Source organism: Talpa occidentalis, unplaced genomic scaffold (assembly GCF_014898055.3).
Source record: "Talpa occidentalis isolate TD23 unplaced genomic scaffold, MPIMG_talOcc4v2.1 talOcc4.6, whole genome shotgun sequence".
Taxonomy (NCBI): domain Eukaryota; kingdom Metazoa; phylum Chordata; class Mammalia; order Eulipotyphla; family Talpidae; genus Talpa; species Talpa occidentalis.
The window spans coordinates 68548183-68567253 of record NW_023604972.1 but is presented as its reverse complement, the minus strand read 5'-3'; the positions used below and the strand labels follow the sequence as shown (position 1 = coordinate 68567253).

Below are 19071 nucleotides of genomic sequence, written 5' to 3'. Positions count from 1 at the left end.
CTGGCTCAGAGTTCGTAGCTGCTAGCCCCAGACTGACTGTAGGAATAGTGAGCTAGCTACCATGAACAAGGCTATATTTTACTGGGAGAATTTCTATACTTAGGCACATTTCTCCTCTTTTAAAACAGAATTTAGGGAATGGAATAGGCATGGGAAGCGAGGTTAAGAAATTCTATTTTCTTAAGTTTTTTTCAGAAAATTTCAAAAGTGGGTCTTCCCTGGTGGCGCAGCGGTTGAGCGCTGGACTGCAAAGCTGCCCACAGCCTCTGCAGTGCTGGTTCCATCCCAGACCGCTGGCGAGGGTCCCACATGGCGCGGCAGACCTCTCCTGTCATGCCCGCTGCTCCCCTCAGCAGTGTATTTCTTCAGTCTGCTTGTTCTGTTCCCCGCTCTGGCTCTGGTGAATTCTCTCACCCTCCCACGCTTCTGACTGTACCCAGTGCTTGTAAAAATAAATAAATATTTTTTTTAAAAAAAATTCAAAGTAATAAATTTCCTCACCCTAGCAAGCAATAGCCTTAATGTGTTCCCAGGTATCTACATAAAAAAAGCACAAAAAACTTTAACTCAAAGGAAAGGTGAACTTCTATGTTTGTAAGAACACTATTTACAATAATCGAGCTATGGAAACAACCTAAATATCCAAAAACAGATGAGTGGAATAAGGTTTGGTATATAGACACAGCAGCATATTACTCAGAATCAAAAAAGATAAACCTATGTCATTTGCAGCAATATGGATGAAGTCAGAAAAGATAATGCAAAGAAAAATAAGTCAGTAAGAGAAAGATAAATACTGGATGTTGTCACTAATATGTGGACTATAGAGAAAACAAATTAAGGATCAGATGAAGACTAACTTAAAACCTAAAGCAGACTGTAAAATTGAAGCATCCAGAGAAGAAGGGGTAATAACAAAGATAGAAGGAAGCAAAATGAACTATGATGGTGGATTATGGGTGATTTGGTGATGGGTGCCCTACAATGGTGATACCTGAGGGAAGGCTCCGAATGTGACTTCAATTTAAAGAATAAATAAATTGGGCCTCCCTGGTGTTGCAAAGGGTTAAGCACAACACTATGAAGCAATCCACAGCCTCTGCAGCATGAGTTCTATCCCCAGCTGGCCAGGGACCAATGCACATGGAGCAGCAGACCTCTCCTGACTTGCCCACTGCTCCCCTCAGCAATATATTTCAGTGGGTCTGCCTGTTCTGTTCCCCACTCTGTCTCTGGTGAATCCTCTCACCCCCCACCCACACCTCTGGCCTGTACCCCTATATGCATAAATAAATAAATCTTTTAAAAAAATAAAGAATAAATAAATAACAATATTTTTAAAAACAAAGAAAATGTGATTTAAAAATGTGTAATCTGGGCCTCCCTGGTGGGGCAAGGGGTTAAACACCACACTATAAAGCAAACCACAGCCTCTGCAGCACGAGTTCAATTCCTGGCCAGCCAGGGAGCAACCCACATAGCGAAGAAGACCTTTCCTGTCTCGCCTGCTGCTCCCCTCAGCAGTGTGTTTCAGTCAGTCTGCCTGTTCTGTTCCCAACTCTGTCTCTGGTGAACCCTCTCACCTCCCATGTCTCTGGCCTGTACCCCAGCTCTTGTGTGCATAAATAAATAAATCTTTAAAAAAAAGGTGTAATCTTGTAACTTCCAATCATACTGAAACTACTGAACTTTTTACTCTAATCCTACTAAATGCAATTTTTTTGCATATTTTTCTTTAAAATATTTCAGTGTTTAATTACTCACCATAGTTCATTCAGAAAAGTACAGATTGTGGTATATTTAGTTTCTTCCAACTAATCAACTATTGCTGAATATTTAATGTGTCTTAACTAATCTATGACAAGACATTGAAGTTATTTCAGTTTGTCATTATTGTAGTTATCACAATATAGGATAGTTTTGAAAGGAATTAGAAAAAAAGTCAAATCAAAACCTAGCAAAATACCAAACACCAAAATACCCAATACTTCAAAGAATTGCTGGAGAATATTGAAACCCCCATGCTTCTTTACAATTCAAATAAGACTTCTTCAAATATTTGAATAAGATATTTCCCCAGAGAAGATACATAAACTGTCAAGAAGCACATAAAAGATGTTCATCATCATTATACATCAGAGAAATTCAATCCAAGCCACTCCATACCTATGTATAGCTATAATAAAAAAGACAAAGTATTGGTGAGGATGTATAAAAACCGGAATTCTTATCCACTGCAGTGAGAATGTAAAATAGTGCAGCCACTTTGGAAAAATATCAGTTGTAAAATGTTTAAAAACAGAGTTATCACATAATTCAGCAATCCCACTTAATCATGGTATATTTTATATATTGCTGGATTCATTTTAATAGCATTTTGCTGAGGTTTCTTATTCATATAACCTTAAGATTATATGCAAATTACTAAGTATTTTCTAAATCTCAGAATCTGTATAAATGCTAGATAATAATAAGCTATCACATCTGCTCAGTTTTCCCCATGCACATCACTATCTATACTTCTTGTGGCAGATCTTGCTAGACAGAGATTCGGCCTCCTTTCTACCTTATTAAAATGACGCTGATTTTGTTTGGACAGGCAATATCCTTAGCTAAACATTTCTCAGAAAGTATCTTAGTCTCCTTTGCAAATAAAGGTTCTAACTAAAGCCTAAAGTAAGGAAATTGGGTCAAGTTTTACTTTCCTTATAGAGATGTGGTGCCCTCTTACTTGCTCCTTCCTGTTTCTCCCATCTTGCTGGATAATGGACGTAAAAGTGGTGATAAGAGCAGCTATCATGCTATCTGGGGATGACCATGAGGATGAAAACCACATACAAATATGATATGACAGAAAACTTTAAAACTGGGGCATTGATGGCTATAGTGTAGACACAAAATTTTGAGAATCTTGTATTTTATGTTTTTTTTATTTGTGAAAACAAATCCCTATTTAGTTAAGCTATTGAAATTGGGTTTCTGTTATGTGCACTCAAACACGATCTCACAATATTGTCTATCTTCCTGGAAAAAAGATCAAAGCCTGTTTCTTCAGGATTTTTTTCTGGAATCAATAATTACTCTTTCATGGGACTACATAGTTTACAAAGTGCTCTTACATATATTAGCTCTTTTAATATTTGCATAAACCTTGCAATCAGAGTAACCTTTTCTTCGCAATATCTCTTTTCTGGAGTTACCATCTCTTCTCATAGTGGTGTGTAAGGGCAGGAAGGGCCACTGAGCAGGTTATCTATGATCCCCACAGACAGGGGATAAAGGAGAGTCCTGGAGCCCTCGGTGGCTTTCTCAGACTTTTATTGAGCTTTATTTGTAGTGCAGCAAACAGGTACATGGCAGGCAGGGATGCTGGGGGGCCAGGAGGCCTCCAGTCCCTGGGCAAGTCTTCACCCTGGGCTTCTCTGGTTTTCTTTCTCCTCTTCTCTCCTGCCTCTCTTCTGCCTCCTCTGCTTCTCTCCGGCTTCTGTTTCTCTTGGTGACTATCTCAATACTCTTCCCATGACCCACAGAAGTAAACAAGACAGTTTACAACAATGTAACAACTGCAGGTGCCCCTGTCAGGCAGGGCAATCCTAATGGTGGGAGGGCAGAAAAGCCTGAAAACCATTTACCCTACATGGTGTCAACTACACCACTTATTAGTGATTCCTACAAATGTATATTGTTTTACCACACCAAAGCTCCAATAATCCTTCACCACAGTTCTTGGGGAGGGGGAGGGGAGAAAGAAAGAAACGTATTCACCTTAAACCTAAAGATTTTTTGGAGCATCAAACCAGAGTCTGAAGACACATTTAAAAGATATGTTTCAGTTTATGAAGTGGCTGGGTGCTGTGCAGTTTACGTGCAAACTGGCATAGACTCAAAATTTAAAAGAATAAAATTAGGGGGACCTCCCTGGTGGTGCAAGGCGTAAACACAGCACTGTGAAGCTATCCAAAGCCTCTGCATCCTGAGTTTCATCCTCGGCGGGTCAGGGAGCTACTCACATGGCATAGCAGACCGCTCCTGTCTCGCCCGCTGCTCCCCTCAGTAGTCTATTTCAGTAGATCTGCCTGTTCTGCTCCCCACTCTGTCTCTGGTGAATCCTCTCACCCCATACACCTCTGGCCTATACCCTAGTTCTTGTCTTTAAAAATAAATAAATAAAATTAGGGGCCTCCCTGGTCACACAGAGGTTAAAATCTCAGCACTATCAAGCTATCACCAGCCACTGTGGCCTGTGTTTGATCCCCAGCCAGGGAGCTGACCCACATATGGGGCAGCAGACCTCTCCTGTCTCAGCCACTGCTCCCCTCAACAATGTATTTCAGCAGATCTGCCTGTTCTGCTTCCCACTCTGTCACTGGTAAATCCCCTCAGCCTCTGCACCTTGGCCTACAGCCCAGTTCTCCTGTATGCATAATAAATAAAACTAAATCTTTAAAAAATTAAATTAACATTAATCCTTAATGTATTGTTTTAGGCTCCAGTTAAAGCAATGTTGGAAAATCGCAATTTAAAAGACAACCAGTTTCTGCAAACTAGATAATATTAAATTATAATAACATACATTAGGGAATACAGGATTTAGACTGTGACTTTAAGTAACAAATAATAATTTGACCAAAGACCACCAAAAAGTTGAGAATCCATTTGGACATATTAATGGAATAAAATAAGGGAATTCTGTTTTGCCCCCCTTCCTAACATGTTTTCCTAATCAATAACTTGCACCTTTTTCTCAAGATTGCCTTTTTGAAAAAGATCTTTTATATTTCATATCCTTAAGGCAACACACACACACACTTCCCCCAATTTTTTTATGTCTCCTTTGAAGTGCAAAAGAATCCCTGTACAAAAAAAGAAATCAATGGAAAGGGAGGGAGGGAGGAAAGAAGGAAAGGGGGAGATAAAATTTCACCAACAACAAAAGGACTTGACAGGAAGGCAAGGGAGACAAGAGACTTCTGAATTAACCTATTGCTGGAGGACAAAGGAGTGAGTTCAGAGGACATTAAAAGAATTTCCCCAGTTTATAGTTGCTTGTTGATTTTGATTTCTACTTTATTATAATTAGTCTTTTTCCTGGTCCCTTATTTAGGTTTTCTAAATTCCTGCTATGAGTGAGACCATCATACATTGTGCAAAAATGAAAAATGAAGTTAAAAAATATATAAATTTTAAAAATTTTAAAAATTTAAAAAGAAAAAAGAATTTCCCCATTTATAGTAATAAGAAAATCACTCTTCCTCCCCCAGCAAAAAGCTAAGTCCCTCCCTACCAAACGGCCTGGGAGTTGATCCCCTACCTCCTACCTCTCCACCCTCCCTCACAGGAGTTTCCATCCTAGTCCCAAACCACTGTGATTCTCAGGGAGGGCGGCCCCAGCGTCTGGTGGGCCTAAATTGATGTCAAGAGGCATAAAGGCTTCTTCCAACAGCCAGAAGATGGTGCTCTTAAAAAGGAGGCCCAGTACTCCCTTGTGTGGGTGTTGTGGGTCTTCCGATTACTCAGGGGTAATAGATGTGGATATAAACTTGACTCTCAAGCGAACAAAAATCAAGACTCACCGCCGCACTCGGGATCGCTGGGCTGAGACTGGTTGCTAAGGACGCTGTGGGAGTCACGCTTAGATACGGAAGGCTGCCCTTTCAGCGTTCCGACCATGGCGTGGCCAGTCAGAACCTGTACAGGCAGGCGACTCCGGCTTTCCCTCCTGTCTTTGCTACGTTTGTGTCCATTTCCAAGCTGATACATTCAGTGATGTGAGAAAGACGCTTGTTAACTGTAAAATGCATTTATAACCACATTAGTGATTCGTTTTACTGTGCATGTGTTTATATGTCACCTTTAGCTGCAGCGATATGTGGGCTGGCAGTGCTTTAGTGTCTGCTCCATGTGTAAACATCCCTTCCAAAGCCTGGACCCCCTCCGCACTCATTCCCCTATCTCAAAGGAGAAAAAAACACCTTGTAAAAAAAGCAAAACAACAACAAAAAAACAACCCTGACCATGTCATTATAATCTCAAAGGAGACAAAAAACCTTGTAAAAAAAAAAAAAAAAAGCAAAAACAACAATAAAAGAAAAGACAACAACAGTCTGCTTATTATATACAAAGGTAGCAATGTCTTTCAAATTGATCTTGGTAAACTCCTTTTAGGCAGGTAATTCGTGCACAAAGCATCCAGGTGATCTGTATGTAGTAAGCACAAGGAGGGAAAGAACTCCTATTAAAAGCTAGCATCCCAAAAAATTGTCTGTTTTAAAATATAAAATACCTATGTCTACCAGTGGGTGAGCAACTTCAAATATTCTACAAATATTCACAAGTGTTTCACTACATAGGAAAGTGGGGAAATGCAATTTTGATTCAAATCTATGTACAGAAAATTGCCCTGGTGAAATAAATTGCTTAAAAATTAAGAACCTCAAAAGGGAATTTAGGTGATATTAACTTAAAATACATCAATTCTGAGGTGTTCTTGTTCATAATAAGCACTACATAAGTTTTGATACTTTCAGTACATTTTGATATTTAAAACAGAAATCATTGGTCCAAACCCACAGTTTATACATCAAGATGAACTCCAACGTAAACTCCAAACTTTGAATGATATGCCAGTGTTGGTTCATCAATTGTAACAAATGTCTCAGTCTGTGGGGAATGTTCACTAAGGAGGAGGCTAGGCGTGAGTGGGGGCAGAGAGTGTATGGAAATTTTCTGTCCTTTCCTCTTTAAATTTGCTGTGAACCTAAACTGCTCTAAAAATTAATAAAATTTTAACTTAATAAATTTTAAACATCAGTCTTTAAAAAAGTAGAAATTGTAGTGTCTGATACCAGGTTACTTCAAAACACAAAGTAAGTTGAAGTTAAGCACAAAAATGAAATTGAGAAAGAAAAGAGTATCTTAGAAAGCAGATTCTGAAGTACTCACCCACATAAAATGTGTCCCAAATAGAGAGGACAAAATATAAACAAAGTCAAATAGTAGTGGGAAAAAAAATGTTTTGGTAGAGAACATGTAGTGGTGTGATAGGGTTCTGGAGTCCTGGATTTATGACTTCTGTGGTTCTTGAGTCTGTGAGAAGAATTTACGGCCATGTCTTTAGCAGAAGCAAAAGCAATTTATTGAGAAACAGAATAAAAGGACACCCACTGAGAGGTTCCTGAGCAGACTCAGTCCTTGGTAAGAACAACTGTGAGGGACTTGTGAGGGGATGTGGCTTTTAAATTGGGCACAGGAACTGTTCATCCCTTCCTGGGGTGTACTACACAGGCATTCCTAGGGTGTCGGTTTATCTGTGCAAACAGTAGTTTCTAAGTCACTCTCTCTTCTAATGTGCTCCCAGGGTGTAATTTTATCAGCACTGGCAGCAGGTTGGGGCAAGGGATCATTAGGCCTCAGTTGTGATGAGGTCAACCATCTGTATCCTTTCCTTGGGAGGGGGAGACCATTTGGGGGTTTTCAGGGTATTGTTTGTCCTATTTAGGGGACTTGCCTTATAGTCTAAAAACTGGCCAATTTCAAGGAAGTGCCCCCTTCTGGGTGTTTCTTGCACTCTTTGAACTCAATCGCCTGTCTGTGGGTTGGGGTGGGTGGAGTGCCTTTCTCCTCTCTGGGCATTTTTTTACTCTATCTGGACTTTATTAGCTCTGGAAGGTGTTTCCTGGGATCCTGGCTACCGTTGACCAATTAATTTTCTTTAGGTATCGCCCTCCTTGCCCTAAATGTCTAACAATGGCCTAGAGACCTCAGCAAATAGAAAACCATGCATCTCAACTTTTAAGATTAATGTTGAAATTTTAGGGAAGTGCACTTCAAATCCAAAGTGTGTGTGTGTGTATGTGTGTACACACGCGCCCATATGCATGCATATTTTTAGGAGAGTCAAAATGAAGAATTAAAATGTTTTGTTTTTTTTAAGATTTATTTATTATTTATTTATTTATTTATGTATTTATACAAGCACTGGGTACAGTCAGAAGCACGGGAGGGTGAGAAAATTCACCAGAGCCAGAGCGGGGAGCAGAGCAGGCAGAGGGACCGAAGTACACTGCTGAGGGGAGCAGCGGGCAGCAGGAGAGGTCTGCGCGCCATGTGGGACCCTCCTCCGGTGGCCGGGGAGCATCTGGGGATCGAACCGGTGCTGCAGAGGCTGTGGGCATCTTCGCAACTCAGCGCTCAACTGTTGCGCCACCGGGGAGGCCCTAAAATGTTTTAAAGTTCACTTGAAGAATACATGGCAGATTAGTCAAGAAAATTATGAAAAAGAAATGTAGGAAAGTTTGACTTACTACATACAAAAACGTATTGTTTTATTGGTTCCTATATATCAACAAACCAACAACCAAAACAATATGGACAAATCACAGAAGTTCATACATGACAAAGTTGCCATTTTAATTCAGTTGGGGAAAATGGTAAAGAATTTGAACACAATTTAGAAGATAAATTTGTACTATTATATCATACTTTCAGAGATTCTGAAGGTTCATTGGCTTTCACCAATTAATCCCTCACAAAGCGTGAGGTTTTAAGCAAGGAACAATCATTGTTGATGACATAGTAGGTGAGGGGTGGGAGTATCCTGAGTCAGAATCTTAACCCGAGAGTGATGTGAGTCCTGTTTCTTAGGGAATTGCCAGGACAGGGTGGCAAGGAGCATGTTCTAGGCCAAGATATACCATGGCAGCCTTCTTCATTAATTTTATGTCCCAATAGCAGCTGGAGTCTCCACCCAGGTGTGTGAGTTTTAGCAGACTGATGAGACCTAATAGGCCACTTCAAGTTCAGTCTTCTGCCATCCTGTATGGTTCTGTAGCCATTGCTTGAAGACAGGAAGCTTTTGCAGGATGGAGGGGTATGTTCTTCAATGGGATTGGTTGGCAAGGTCTATTAGCCTGGGAGCTAAATAACAGGAATGTTAGGCAAGCAAGATGTAGGTTCAAGGGATCCAGTATAATACCACACCAAAAATACATTTCAAATGGAATAAAATGATCTAAAATAAGTTTCAGATAATAGTCGTATTGCCAAGAGGCAACATACTAAACAGATAATAAATTCATAAAACCCCAAGAAAAAGATAAAAGTATTTAGAAACTTCATTAGGAAAATGTAACAGATGTAACAGTAAAGTCATACTTTACCTTTCTCCAGCTAATCAGTCATCTACATTGAAGTGGATGATTTGAAAATTCAAATATGATACTTTTGTTTCTAATTAAATTTCTTAAATGTTCCAGCTGGCTTGTTTCCCCTAACCTGTGGGGATGATGCCAAGGGCTCCAAGGTTGTCTTTCAAGCTGCCTGAACCGATGATGGCCCTGCCTTGTCTGGGATGGTTGCAGAGTAGTGACCACAACCTACTTACCAGATTTATTTTGTTTTTTATCACTTTCTTTTAAACAATACTTTTGTCATAGCAATCTCTATTTCGTGTCCTGAATCTGTTACGGGCAGGGTGAAGGGCACCCTGGGACCCTGTTATGTAACCATCCCAGGTTGGGCAGGTTCATGGTTGATTTAGGCAAATGAAAGAAGAATCCCGGAGCCTTGGGTATATCTGACATGCCTTTAATGCTGAAGTGGGGGTGGAGGGCAGATACACAGGCAGGCAGGCAGCAACTGAAACTTCTAGCCCCTATGGTCTCCACAGTCTCAGGCTTTTAGTTCTGGTGTCCATAATTACAGGTGTGAGTGCCCCGAGTTGCACTCCAAAACACTTTTTGCAGTAACATGATATCATGTGTGGGTGGCGAAGCCTGGGAGGAAAACAAAACAGGAGGCAGCAGTAGATGCTAGTGGGAGGAAGGCTAAAAAGAGCCTGAGTAACTCCATATTCCTCACAGACCCCCCCCCAAACCTGCCTGCTCTAAAAAGGTTCTGCCATCCAAGTACATTGAGACAAAACATACCTGTAAGGGTAGGAAGGCCAGAGGGCAGGATCTCTATGACCCGAGCAGACGGGGTGAAGGAGGAGAGAGTCCTGGAGCCCTTGGTGGCTTTTGAGGGCTTTGATTGGGATTTACCAGGTACACAGCAGGCAGGGGTTCTGGGGGTGGGGGGTGGGAGGCTGGCAGGCCTCCCAGCCCCCAGCAAGTCTTCACTCTTTCTGGGCTCTCCAGCCTTCTCTGCTTCTCTTTAACTCTTGTTCTGCTTCTCTGCTCTTCTGCTCTACTGTACTGACATCCCCGTGATGCCACCCTTATAAGACCAGTCTCTTAGCCCAGGTGTACCTACTTAACACATGCCCACACCCTACTTCAGGTGTCCGCCATCAGGCATGCATTCAGGACTGTAATCCTAATGGCGGGAGGGCAGAAAAGCCTGAAAATCACTTACCCTACAATACCCTAGTGCATAAGACCCATGTGATTCCGCTAAGTCTTCTTGATCACCTTCCTGCCTGCCTTCCTTCTCCGTCTTCTCTAGCTTCCCTTCCCTGCTTTGCTCCACTCTTCCTTAGGGTGTGTAGTGCCGGAACCAGTCACAGAGCAGGCAGGGGTGTGGGTGCTGAGAGGGTGGCAGACCTCCTGGTCCCCAGTGAATCTTTGCTCTTTGGGCTTTTTCTGATATTCTCTAGTAGCTGTTCTCTGCCTCTGCCACACAGCCCTCTGTGACACCACCCTTATATGCTCAGTCTCTCCGCTCAGGTATGCCCACTTATGCATACCCACACCACACTCCAAATGTCCACCATCAAGCATGTGTGCCCCGAGCCCTTCCCAAGTGCCTTCTACATTCAAGGCTTCAGGTGATAACCACAGAGGCCAAGAGCGCAAACGCCTGAGCAATCTTCATTTACCCCAGCGGGTGGAATAGGAAACCTGGAACCTTCCTTTTCTATAGCTACTATACTCTTACAAATATAGTATAATCTCTACCATTTTAATAACTTTATTTTTTATTTTACTTTTTTTAAGATTTATTTATTTATGCATATAAGAACTGGGGTACAGGCCAGAGGTGTGTGGGGGTGGAGAGGATTTACTAGAGACAGAGTGGGGAACAAGAACAGGCAGACTGACTGAAATACACTGCTGAGGGGGCAGTGGGCGAGTCAGGAGAGGTCTGATGCACCATGTGGGTAACTCCCTGGCCAGGGATCGAACTCATGCTATAACAGCTGCAACTAGCTTCATAGGTTGCATCTTAACCCCTTGCACCATCAGGGGAGCCCCATTTTTAATAACTTTACACATTTTCTTTCTGTCTGAAATTATGCCTGTATTCTAAAACACCAGCCGTGTGGTGTGCATGCATTCACACATACACACATACATACACATCCTTCAACAGCATATACCAGAAACTCTTCTATATCATGAATCAGGTATTTGTTTTCATTTTGGCTATCAACCATCCTTTCATGCCATATGCATGCAATCTCTTAAGTAACTGTTGGAGGAAGGAGCAAATTCTGAGTCATTTAAAGATGAATGACATCATGAATGAACTCCGCCCCCTGACTCTTTTTTTTTTTTTTTTAGATTTATTTATACAAGCACTGGGTACAGTCAGAAGCATGGGAGGGTGAGAGAACTTACCAGAGACCCAAGCTGGGAGCAGAACAGGCAGAAGGATCGAATTACACTGCTGAGGGGAGCAGCGGGCTGGCAGGAGAGGTCTGTGCGCCATGTGGGACCCTCACCTGAGGCTGGGGATGGAATCAGCGGTGCAGAGGCTGCAGGCAGCTTCGCAGGCCAGCGCTCAACCACTGCACCTCCAGGGAGGCACCCCCTGACATTTTTTACAGACTTAACCACCACATGCATGGAAGAGATCCCAGATGCCCAGGAGTATCCCTCATAGCATGCCATGAATCTGGCTTCCCGAGTGGGGATGTTGCTGGGAACTAGGGATGCAGTTAAGCAGCTGTGCTTGGGCTTATAACTGAATGCATGTGGGCTTGGGCTCACTTACTTTTGTAGCTTTCGACTTGTACCTTGGTGTCTCAGTGCAGGTGGTAGGACCTGTGAACCAGTCAATTGTCTCTCTCCCACTCCAACCCCTCCTCCCTTTTCTCATTCCCCTGGTAAATAAATTCTTTTTCAAAACTTTCTTCTCTGCATTCCGTTTGTTCTTGCCCTGAGTTCTTAAGCAGCAGGTGAGGACTCACACCCATTGAAGAGGCATCTCCATAAAAGGGGGGGGGCACCACAATGCACTAAACAGGCCCCCTTTCCCCTTCCTATTCACATGCAACCCCTTGGACTACAGGTCCCAATGTGTCCTGGACTTCCTGAGCAGGACAGGTACTGGGAAAGAGGCTTGAAGGCCGGCGAGTTCACTCTGTTGCTTCTGCAGCCTGACTTGTGCCCTTGTGTTGCTGGGAAGGAGACATGAAAGGAGACGCATGGAGGAGAGACTTGGGAGAGACAGTTGGGGAAAGGACATGGGGGGAAGCTGTCCTTGACAGAGATAATGGCAGCCCTGATACTTTGACTTGTCCTTTTGTCTTGCTCCTTTCGTTCCAGACTGGCTGAAAGGAACATGGAGTGGCTCAGGCTCTTTTCTGTCCCCTTGGCCAGGATGTCTGGCCACCACCTGAAGCTTTGTTTCCCTCCCAAGTTTCATTACCCACATGTGATGTCATGTTTTTATAAAAAAAAGTGCTTAGGAGCATAAGCCAGTGGCATGTGCACCTATAAATATGGACACCTAGGCCGAGAAGCAGGAGATCATGAGAGACTGCAGAGGGGATGGTAGAGAAGCTGGAGAGCTTGTGGGCTAGGAATCTCGGTTGCTGCCTGCCTGCCTCCCTGCCTGTTGTCTACTTGTGTGTCCAGTCCCCTGCTTCAGCATTAAAGGCATGTCAGATATACCCAAGGTTCCAAGATTCTTTTCCATCTGCTCGAATCAACCAGTCTGGGATGGTGGCATGACACTGGCCTTGCTCGATTTCCTTTATTTGCTTGCGAGGTGTAGGGGTGGGAAGGCCGCAAAGCAGGATCTCTATGATCCAAGCAGACGGATAAAGGAGGAGTCCTGGAGCCTCAGTGGCTTTTTCAGGCTTGTTACTGGGATTTTACCAGGTACACAGCAGGCAGGGGTGCCAGGGGGCCAGGAGGCTGGCAGGCCTCCTAACCTCCGGCTAATTTCCATTCTTCCTGGGCTCTGCAGTGTTCTCTCATGGTCTTGTTCTCTCTCTTTTGCTCTCTTTCCATTCTCCTCTCTTCCAGTTCTTCTGTTCATGCAATGCCGCCCTTATAAGCCCCTTCTCAGCCCAGGTGAGCCCACCTATGTATGCCCACACCTTCCTCCAAGTGTCCGTCATCAGGCATGCATTCAGGATCTCAGAGATCCATCATCAATCCTAATGGTGGGAGGGCAGAAAAGCCTGACAATCATTTACCCTAAACCAGGTGTCTTAGATTTCTGGTTTGATTTTGGACCTCAGTGGCCCACTTCTGGCTGACCCTGTTTGACTAAATATTTGCCCAAGAGGGATAGGTAAATTTGGGGGTGCTTTATTGGGAGCAATATCTCTTTTTGCTCTAGGCATGCTAATTCTATTAAAGATGTATCACACTGCTTTGCCTTTGTGCATATGGAAGGTCAGAGCCCTTTAGGTCATGCAAGTTTGGGGGTCCCTGAGTACCCCTTGGTTACTCTAGTGCTAGCAAGGCACGGGACAGGCTCTCTACTGATTCAGGCAGACAGGTAAAGGAGAAACCTGGAGCCCTCAGTGGCTGTTCCAGGCTTTTAATGATTACACCACTTGTAGTGAGGCAACCAGGCACAGGGCAGACAGGGAGGACAACTTCCCAGCCCCATGGCAAATCTTCACTCTTTCTGTGCTCTCTGGTGTTCTCTTCTGGTCTCTCCACTGGTTTCTGCTGCATTCTGATGCTCGGTCCTCTGGCCCCTCCTGTCATCTGCTGTTGCACTCTGTTGTCTGCTGCTGTACCTGTGTGGTACCGCCCTTATAGGCTCAGTCTCTGGCTCAGCTGAGCCCACTTACACATGCCCATACCACACTCCAGGTGCTGCCATCAGGCACACGTGTAAGACGACAGTTGTTGATTATAGATGCTAATGGCGGGAGGGCGGAAACAATCTCATCGCTTCCATTTACCCTACAGTTACACACAAATATACCCCGGTCATCCCATTTCCTGTGGGGCTGCCCTGTAACATAATCTGAATTGAAAGCTAGTTATCCTACCTTCCCCTACAGAAGCCCATAGAGGCAAATCTGTCCTCTCAGAACTCCAACAACTGCTGGGTGCTGAAATATGACTTAAGGGTGTATTAGCCTAGTGGATGTTTAGCTCAAGATTTTTAAATTTCCAAAAATGATGCTGTAGGTGTTAGGAATGGACACGGAGCAGGTTTACTGATCCAGCAGACCGGGTAAAGGAGAAGTCAGAGTCCTCAGCGGCTTTTGCAGGTCTTTTTTTGGGGGGGGGATTTACCAGGCGCACGGCAGGCAGGGGTGCTGGGGGGCCAGGAGGCTGGCAGTCCTCCCAGCCCCCAGCAAATCCCCACTCTATCTGGACTCCTCCGCATTCTCTCTGCTTCTCTTTTTCTTCTCTTGGCCTCCATTCTTGGCTTCTGCAGGCGTCCCCGTGATGCCACCCTTATAAACTCAGTCTCTCAGCGCAGGTGTATCCACTTCAGGTGCCCGCCATCAGGCATGCATTCAGGACCACAGGATTCCCTCATCTATCCTAATGTCGGGAGGGCAGAAAAGCCTGATATTTTTTACCTTACCCTACAGATGCCAAGATAAAAATAGCAAAAACTTTGCTATGGACAATGACAATAGCATCCTTATCAGATTTTGCCTCCAAAAGACAATTATGGTACCTCCTATTTGATCTTGGAGAACATTTGTTCCTTTCAATTTTCAACCTGGTCTTCCAGCTACAAGTTTGCTATCCTTTCAGTAAACCCAATTGGGTTGAATTGAATTTCTGTTATTTTCAACAGGAAGAATCCTAAGTGATATATTCACCTTGGGAAATTCCTTCTAGAAACCTTCCCAATTCAATGACTCTCCTCTCTCAGGATAACTTTGGGGCCACCTTCAAATGTTTCATGAGAACTCTAACAATATTACATAGTACATATCAAATTATACATAAATCAATTTATATATTGAGTGCTTACTAGTTATGAAAGAGGTGAAACTATTTCAAAGTTAAACAACTGAAAATATGTATTATTTTGTCTTAATTATATATTTCAAAACTTAAGTTCCACCTTCATTTTCTTTATACCCAAATTTATTTTGCTTGTGACAAAAGCTATTAACATTTCACTGCCTTATTTCAAAGATTGATTTATTTATTTATACAAGCACTGGGTACAGTCAGAAGCATGGGAGGGCAAGAAAATTCACCAGAGCCAGAGAGGGGAGCAGAGCAGGCAGAAGAACCGAAGCACATTGCTGAGGGGAGCAGTGGGCACGGCAGGAGAGGTCCACTGCGCCATGTGGGACCCTCGCCGGCATCCAAGGATGGAACTGGCGCTCCAGAGGCTGCAGGCAGCTTCGCAGCCCAGCTCTCAACCGCTGTGCCACCAGGGGAGGCTCTTCATTGCCTGATTTCAAACTGGTAATATGGCAATTAGTTTTCTAGATCAGATTTTCTGGATTGATTTTCCAGAGGGAAAAAAACCTTGACCACAAAAATGAATCATAAGATGAACATATAGTCATAAAATACATATCATTTTGAATTGAAACAGTGGCAAGCCTTGGGGCGTGGAGGCCTGTGCACTGCCTGTGGGCAACTTCTCCCACCCCGACCCTGGCTTCAGTGTGTGCAGCCTGTGGGCCAGCACTGGGCCCTAGCAGCAGCAATGACAGTCATTTCTTTGCCTGCCCCAGGGCCAGCTAGTCCCAGGGCTACAGCTGTGAAACTTGCCCTGGCCTGGTGCAAGCCTCAGCAGGGAGGCCTGTGGGCTATGGGCCAGTCCAGCATGGTATGTTCATGGCCTGTGCCCTGGCAACTCAGACCATGTCCCAGCTCTGCTGCAAGGCCCGCTGCGCCACCGCACTCAGCCCCGTTGGGGCAATCCAGGTGCAGTGAACATCCACCCACTGTACCTGGCTTTGGTTGTAGCTCCCCTGAGCTCACCACAGATGAGCCCGCCTTGATGTAAGCATAGATCAGGTCTGGACAGTCTGGATTTCACTTTTGAATACAGTGCCAGGATTGAAAATGGACAAATCAGGTTCAAGCTCTCAATGGATCAATCAAACCTGATTGATCAATCAGCATTCTTTCCATAACTGGCCAAATGTGTTACCTTGGACGTGGATTCAATTGAGTCAAAATGACTAACACCAAGTTAGCCTTGTCTATTTAATGAGAGACCTTGAGCCAGAACCACTCATCATCTAAGCTATTTGCAAAATATTGAACTAAGCTACTGGCAAAATATTGAAATAATAAATGCTGTTTTAAGCTGCTAGATTTTGTGATGATTTGTTATGCTGCAACAAATAACTAATTACAAACATTATACTATTATTCTCATAAAATGCATTTTGGCCACTGTTTTTAAGTCCTAGAGAGAATAATATGTTTTAAATTCTGTGTTATGAGTATCTCAAACTAGTTTGAAGCTATCTACTCTGGATCATTTCAGCATTATTTTAGAAAGATTTTGAAGAAATACAGGGTAGGAAAACTGATAGTGCTCCAGAGACTGCTGATTTAATGGTATAAATAGATTTAGCAATCCAGAAAGATTTTTATTGCTGCGTTCCATAACTGCATCTATACTATTGATTTTTCTAATTTTTCTTTAGCAAAAACACAAGAAGAAAACTTGTTTATTTAGACTAGAAAATGCAAAATAGAGAAATAAAACTCACATTAACCCACACCCAGACATAATTTTATTATCTTGGCATATTATCTTTTCATTGAGTGTGCATCTTCATGAATTTACAAAAGGAATCATATCGTACATAATGTTTTCAAGTTAATATGAACATTTTCATTTGTCATTTAATATTCATCTCTAATGGAATCTGTAAATGCTATGACTTTAGTCATATTAAATACTTCTTCTCCTTCACCCCTGTCATCCAAAGTCTAATTATCTATCACTTTTCTCAGCAGTTTGCAATCCTAATAATTATGGCAGCCTTTCACCTTTATCCCATACAGAAGCCAGGTTGATCCTTCTAAAAGATCATAAAATCAATTCACTCCTCAGAGAGCTTAAATTTCTTGTCCATCACCTAAAAGGTCTTGCAAAATTTAGCTCTTTACCTCCTTTCAGGTTCCAGTGAATCCTTGCTCATTGGCTACCTAGCCTGTCATGAGAACCTTAAAATTAGTTCTGCATTGAAAATTTTTCTCCTAAATATTTATATAAGAGTTGTTATTTAACATTTTGACAAAATTTCCTATTATAAACAATTATGTCATGAACATGTACATAAACAAATATAAATAACATATTCATTTGTTTTTATTTCGGAATCAAAAGATAAAATCATTTTTATGGTGTTTGATACTGTCAAATTTTCCTCTATCAAAAAGCTGTTATATTTTGTATAATCCAGAAATGAGTTACTTTCTTCTTACTTTGCTTGACAATGTACATTTTTTAATGTATCTTCTTTATGTCCTTTGTTCATATTCCTGATTTTCTCTTTTTTTTTTTTTTGCAAAAGAGGATCTAAACCATGGTCAAATGAAATTTTCCCCAGTTTTTCCTTACCTTTCAGTGTAATTTTTTTTACCATATAAAATATTATTTATTTACCATATAAAAATTTAAGATAGTCAGATTGATCGGGCTTTCCTTATATGGCTTTTGACTTTATTGCCACTCTTAGAACGTTTCTTTACCTCAACTGGCTACCCAGCTGCCTTCCTTCTAGTAAGTCATCTTTTCTCCATTGATGGTGAGTGTGAAACCGTGAGATGCCATTGTTTTCATATTAAAACAGGACGCACAATGCATACATGTGTTCAAGACATTTTATCTCCTCTTTTTAATAAACAAGTTTTGGACTTGTGCCAATGTAATCTTTGATGTAATCATTCCTAAGGACCAGAGGAAAAAAATTTAATTCCTTGCGGGGTAACTAATTTGGTGTTACCTAGTAATTTGGTACTATTGTTTGAGTAATACTGTGTACACTTCTTAAGTAAGAGACTTTATATATTTGGCAAAGCCACATCATAACGTGATTTGATTTAAGAATGTTAATCTACTCAACAGTAAGTTGATTATTACTTTAAATAAAGGTTAGCTTCTGGAAGGTTGAGAATAGCGCGTCAGGGTTCTCTTCAGAAGGGCCTCGGAATCCTGGTCAACCAGTGGGGAAGAAGAGACACAAGCAGAACCCATGGAGAGCTGGGTCAGATCCAGGGTGAACAGCTTTGCCCGAAGAGCCCAAGGAGCTAATGAAAACAGGTAGTAAGGGGGTCTCTACAGAAGTCCTTTTAATTTTTCAACTAGGGTCTCATTTTGAAGAATGTCTCTGAGGTTAAAATAAGTAGTTTAGACACATCAGGGGGAAAAGCTACTATAGAAAACTATATATAGTTGTTTTGTGGCCTCACAAAAGCAAAATGCTTAATTTCTAAATTATGCAGAGTAGTTTATATGGGAGAGGGGCGGCGCTTGAGGAGCGTCTTCCCCGACATTCTCGCGAACTTTTCCAAGGGTTGCTCTGGCAGTGCATAGTACTTTTGGTTTCATTAGTCCTAAGATCTCTCAGTATATTTTACCTCTAACGCTAAGTGCGGAAGACAAAGGTATATATAAAGTCAGGAAATGCTGCACTTTTCGATTTGTAATTCTTCCCTTGTGGCAGGCCAGGCTCTAGCCAAGTGAGGAAAGAGACGACCTGCTCTGGGGCCTGTGTGGGCCAGACATTACTGACAGATCGCAGCGCGTCATCTCCTTCAAAGAAAAATCTCCCATCGCCTTGCACTCATCCAGGCCGCACCTCCTACCCAATAACCTTACCGCATCCCTATAGTGGTCCATTAACGCCTCAGTCCTCTTCCCACCTCTTTCCCCAAAGCGGCCGCGTTAAGCTTCCGCCTTCGGTGACAGGCACCGCCCCCTAGCAACCGAGTC

At 42.6% G+C, this 19071-nt stretch overlaps 1 protein-coding gene across 8 annotated transcripts in view; it reads right to left on the bottom strand.

The window, feature by feature from the left end:
- The window catches only part of TMEM232 (transmembrane protein 232), a 249512-nt gene extending 243910 nt beyond the window's left edge, over positions 1–5602 (bottom strand). For 7 of the 8 annotated variants that reach the window (XR_008549210.1, XM_054688079.1, XM_037530317.2 and 4 more), the window contains exon 1: positions 5574–5602. The gene's annotated coding sequence lies outside the window, so the exon portion shown is untranslated. The remainder of the gene's footprint in view (positions 1–5573) is intronic. The other variant, XM_054688080.1, reaches the window with a different exon arrangement.
- Positions 5603–19071: the final 13469 nt, after the last annotated feature.